Source organism: Poeciliopsis prolifica, unplaced genomic scaffold (genome assembly GCF_027474105.1).
Source record: "Poeciliopsis prolifica strain line A6 unplaced genomic scaffold, Auburn_PproV2 SCAFFOLD026, whole genome shotgun sequence".
Classification (NCBI taxonomy): domain Eukaryota; kingdom Metazoa; phylum Chordata; class Actinopteri; order Cyprinodontiformes; family Poeciliidae; genus Poeciliopsis; species Poeciliopsis prolifica.
In genome coordinates this window covers 5,034,723-5,040,455 of record NW_026562401.1, presented here as the reverse complement: position 1 = coordinate 5,040,455, position 5,733 = coordinate 5,034,723, and the positions used below count along the sequence as shown (strand labels likewise).

At 36.1% G+C, this 5,733-nt stretch overlaps 1 long non-coding RNA gene across 2 annotated transcripts; it reads right to left on the bottom strand.

Moving 5' to 3' along the window:
- Positions 1-3,785: 3,785 nt before the first annotated feature.
- On the bottom strand, positions 3,786-5,456 carry LOC129371460 (uncharacterized). 2 transcript variants are annotated; one of them, XR_008607151.1, is made up of 4 exons: positions 5,198-5,456; positions 4,206-4,302; positions 3,981-4,098; positions 3,786-3,884 (listed from the first exon to the last, which is right to left on the bottom strand). It is a non-coding gene; the product is annotated as an uncharacterized LOC129371460 (long non-coding RNA). The 2 variants fall into 2 exon arrangements; XR_008607152.1 differs by having other exon boundaries at positions 4,211-4,302.
- Between the last annotated feature and the right edge of the window lie 277 nt (positions 5,457-5,733).

Genomic DNA, 5,733 nt, shown 5'->3' with positions numbered 1-5,733 from the left:
CATTGCTGCTGCCAAACAGCCACACACACAAGCAGCCACACACAGCTACTTTTTCACCTGGTTATTACCGACCTGAACGTTTTGTGATGGAGTGACGGCGCCGTGGGGAGAAAAATAAACGGCTGCTCGTTAGACTGCTTGTGCACTGATCTATGGTCAGTTTTAGGACTCAGTCCATATGGCAATAAGAGTTAGGGCGTAAGGCGTTGGAGCCGATCCGCTTGCCCCGTCCCAGTGATTAAGTTCCAGGTGTTACAGAGAGACTGGCGGCCCCCTGTTCCTGTGTCAAATGATTTGTGATAAGGGAGCCGTATCTGGTTTAGTGATGCGTTTGCTGTTGCTGCAGTGGCATTAATAAGCCAGATACACATCACCTATTCATATTTTCTGCCACAGTGAGATGGTGAAACCAGCTGTTGTGCTCTTCATATTTCTCTTGTTATCTGTATTTGCCACATGCATTCATCTTCATTTGCTTTCATCAATCAATTCATCATCACACGCTCTTCCCCCTTCCCTCCTGTGTCTGCTTGGCGTTGCAGTCTATGATGACACTGGAGTGGCGACATACGGTTTATGAGGCATGTGATGGTATGCGTCATCACTGTATTTACTTGAAGTCCGTATTGACACGCTTTTGTTGCATACAAAGGCTTACATTGTCTGAGAGCACTTATAATATTTACAGTGTGGGAACATTTTCTCTTCCTGTGATTAGGACAGGTTGGATGTATTGTTCAGGCACATTGCTTTAGTGGTGTGCATCTGCGCCTGACTGTGTGTGAAAGAGTGAGTAAGTGTTATTCAAAGTTTTATTTATGTTTGTTTTTGGAATCCGATGTGACTTGGTTCTTTGTCTTTCTTTAGTTGTGAATTTATTAACTCTGAGCTGCAAATCCAACAAGTAACTTTGTACATTCTTACAATCTCACAAACAAACCACACAAACATACAGCAATAAGATGTGAAAGATGGAGTGGAAAAACACTTGTTTTGCTCACTGACAATTTCATTTTCTCTTTCTTTGTTTTTTACTTTTTACATTGTTTCTATAAGGCACCATTATTTTAAAGTTGTAGGCACATGTACAGATACAAATGATAACTAATATTCAACCTGACCTGCTTTTATTTTGCATAGTCACATTATATTGTCCAATTTTTGGAAGATCCCTCAAAGTTTCTGTTTCAGGGAATTCAGACAGTTACAAGGTAGTGTGATCAAACAAATAAATTAAGCCATTGTCCCATAAAAGCATAAAAGTCTGAGTGATTTTTTTAACATAATTGGAGATTGAATATTTGTTGCCGATTTTGAGAGAACAATAATAGATACAATTAGTACAGACCAAGAATGTAAGAGAGGCCCATCTAAAATTTTATCTAAAATGTTCTTTAAAAAGGCTATTTCTAAATTTGTACACTACAACTATTATTCCTTGTAATAACTCTTACAATTAGGATGTTCTAAATATAAAAGTGGATGCCTGTACAGTCTTAAAAAGACAACAGAAGTTCATCTTTTATGTCAGATTTGTAAGACGAGAAATCTTTGTGTTCCATAAAGAACTCACAAAAGACCAAGAGTTTGCAATAATAACTACATAATGCTGCCACCACTGTACTCCGCATTAGATAGGATGTTCTTAGGTGTCCAATCTTCCTTCTTTTTAATCCAAATGTGGTCGTTATGGCCAAACATTAATTTTGACAGATTGCCACTCAACATGTCTCCAAAATCTTTACTTTTTTACACCTGCATGTATTTGCAGACTTTAATCTTGCATATGGAGTATTGTTTTGGAGTTGCCTCTCAGCCCATGTCAGTAACTGTGACTTTCTTACAAACCTCATCTACCATCCTGACAAGATCTTTAGCTTTTGTTCTTCATACTGAAGAACAACCAACTTGTTTGGAGACTTTGAACCAACTTGTTTAGAGACTTTGGCTCATAGACTTTATGTCTGCCACAGTGACTTTATGTCTATGAGCCAAAACCTTCCTGAATAGCATGATGAGCAACTTCATATAGATATAAATACTCTAGCTTTGAATTTACGCGAATGTTACATCATCTAAATCTGGTAAGTAACCTGTTTAAAAGCTTTAAGTTATTAGAAAAATTAAACTCATAGGATAAAAACTAAATAAATAAAAGCTTGGCTATAAATCACATAAGATTGTAAAAGTCTTATTCATTACAAATACATGCTCAAACAGGGACTGTTTTTATATGTACTGGCAGTTTGTATATGGTTTATGGGTATCCCTAACTGTTTTGATTAGCAGGCTGGTGGATATGTTTCCAAGATATGGTTTTAGTTTTTGAGTAACAGAAACTGTGTCATGCACAAAGAAAGGGATTGACTGGAGAAACAGGTTTAGGAGAAATTGTTTTTCATGCTCTCGCTGACGCGGGTGGTAATTACTTTCCATGTAAAAGAGTTATTTTGACAGTTTGCAACCTCAAAGCGGTCCATAAATTGTGCAAAATAGTTAAAGTGTTAGTATTTTTACTAAGTTTTTTGAATGTGAGCAAAAACATGCAGACTTTGAGACTGAAGGTCTGTGATAATCTCAGAGGGTTGGTGTCAGATTCACAGTACATTTGAAACTGAAGTTGGCTTTCATTGAAATCTGGTGAAAACAATGTTAAGTAAGATTTTTTTTTTTCTTTTTTACAGTTTACATTCTGTTGTTTTCACTCAGTGTTACTGGCACCTTCCTCCATCTGGCATGCATTTTGATAAACAACCCCTTCAGGGAGTTTCTACTCAGTTAAATGTTCAACAGTTATCTGAGAACCTGCTTTTTCTTCTGCAGCGTAGTAAAAGCTTGATGGCTTCCTGCCCCGAGCTGGATCATGTGTTGTTCACAATAAAAACACAAAGGGGTTTTTTGGTGAAGAAGTGTGAAGGTCCCATGTTACCTTATGTGCCAAGTGGTTTGTTAGAGAGAGCCATCTGGAAAAGATGGAATAGAAAGTGTTTTAAAAGGGCAGACTTTTCTAAAAAAATACTTGGCAAATGATTGGATGAGCCATCTGTTGGTTGTCTGTCACAGCCTGGCTTCAACCAATCAAATCAATGGAGTGAAGCCAGTTGTTAAAGTCAAACTCTCTCCAAATGATTAGAAGAAAAACAATGGCTGCTTTTGCCACTGAGGTAAAGAGGACGCCGTATTATACAAAACTGTTTAAATAAGAAATATTCACTAATTCTAAAGTAACCAATGCGATCAAAGGACCTGCAACGCTTTATGCATGTCTGCAGCTCAGTTACTTTCATGACGTTTATGTCCATGTCATTACGTTAAAAATGAACCAGGATTTTATCAGAGGAATTTTGCAGATTGCTGCAATTAAAAACAGTCTTAAAAAACACTCTGAGTTCATCCTTGTTTCAAGTAAAATTAAAAATGTGAATCAGAATGTTTTTTTTTCCCCAATTTGGCTGTGTGAAAGCAATTTGTTAAAAGTTTGTTTATGCAAGTAGAACAAGACGAAATTAAACAGATGCAAATAAGCAAAGGCCGGATTTAAAAAGCTTGGTGATAACATTATCAACATGCAAGTTGAAACATAATTCATTAAATTTAGTTCAAAATAAACAAGATCTGGTTAATATGAGAGACACAGAACTGCAGGGCCGTGCAGAGACTAGTAAAGGGGCAGGTGCTCAAAAAAAAAAAAAGGGCACATCAAATCACATTTCAGGACAGAATATTAACAAAGTCACACAGCTCTCAGAGTTTAATTAGCAATGATAGATTATAAAATTGTGAGACATACAATCAAAGAACATCTGCTTGGGTTGCTGTACTTGCAGTGGAGATGAAGACGGTCCATTCAGAAAAACAGAGCTGCATCAAACTTTAACGTGGAACTGCAGAAAGAAAAAAACAAAAGCAAAAATGTAATTAATGTATGTCACTATGAGAAAATACTACTCTATTTGTGTTTTAGTGTATTTTGTAAGTACCTATGTACATTTTCTTCAATCTTTCCTCTTCTTTTTTTCTTGTCAGTTTCTCTTTTCTTTTCTTTTTCTTTTTCTGTGTTGAGTGAAGTCTTATTTATTTCAGTCTCTTGCCTTTTAACTGTTTAAAAACAAATTTCAAACTTTTAAGCATTTTTTGCTGTTTTTGTTCTCTTTTGTTCATAGCAACAGTTTTCTGCTGGTCATGTCTTGAAGAATGTTAATAACCTCACTGTGAATGATTGGTACAGTTGACCCAGTTGGTCAACAATCCACTGTCTTTCTTTTTTGTTTCTGACGTCTCTCTTTACGTGGCGTCTTTGAACTGAAAAAAGCAAAACAAAGAATTATGATCAGAACACTATAATAAACCACACTACCAATTCTTTACCGTTGTGTTTAAACCAATATGTTTTTCAGTCCGTAGCATAACAATATTAATTTCAGAGAAAATGAGACCTCTGCTATGGAGTTCAATTTGTTTCACAATTATTCAATTAAAATACTAACCTCAATTAAATAATATAAAATTGTGATCAAGACATTTTGAATTGTAACATTTTTTTCAACAAAAAAAGTTTAACTTTTTTTTTTTTTTAAACCGAAATCACAATTTTTTATCTCTTGACTTAAAAAAATTTTTTGCAAAACAAACAAACTTATTTGCGCATGTCAGAAATCTTTGCTTGTTGTTCAAAGTTTTGCTTGCGATTCTCACATGAGGTCTGGGGAGAGCCTAAAATCAAAACCAAAGATTTCTGATGTGTGCAAATAAAAGTTTATGTTTGCCCCTTCATTAATGACATGCTTTATTGGACAGAAACAGTTTGATTATTACATACATTATATCTATCACGGTAGTTCAGGATGAGTTATTTTTAATTCTAAATGAATGTCCTTGTTGGACTTTTATTTAAATTCTCCTTCAAGAAAACATTTACCTAACGCTAGAATAAATGCAATATACATCATTCACCAAAGAAAATTAGAAAATCAGACATATATCCATTATGGAGATGATGGTTTTGTTCGGACAATGTGCCCCTATTGCATAAATAATACTGAAGAATGACTTCTGTCATTAACAATACAGGGAAGCTATTTAGTTACCTTGCTTTGCTAGCAAAGTCATTAGCTAGCAGCTAGCTCATAGCACAACAACAGCCTAATGTCTGATGATAAAAATACTGGATCGATAGATAAGAACAGCTTTTCCTCACCTGTCTGTCTCCTCCCGCTCAGTTTATTCAGAGAAAGGCGGACTTAGAGACGTATATTCTCTAAGACGCCTGTCTTGTTATATTTCATTTCTGCTTAAACTGCGACTTCGTGCTGAAGGAGAAACGATACAACATTTAACGTTTTCCGTTATCTGACAGTAGCAAGCCGACTCCAGTGTTTTCACCAAAAATATATTTTTTTTCAGTTCACCAAAAGCTGTTTTGTAATCTGGAACGTCGCTAGCTTGAGCTCCGCAGTTAGCCGCTTTATCTCACCGCGCGAGAGTCAAGAGCGTCGTGCGTCACGGGCAAAAGGTCAAAGGTAACAATGTGACCGGAGGGCTTATTGGGTTGTTTTTCTTGCAAAGTAATAATAATAATAATAGTAATAATAGTAATATAGTAATAATTGTAGTACATGTGTAAGGAAAAAAAAAACAAAAACAAAAGGGCACTTGGGGCCATGGAGCAAAAGGGGCAGGTGCTCAAGCCCCCAAAGCACCCCCCTCTGCACGCGCCTGCAGAACTGGATAAAA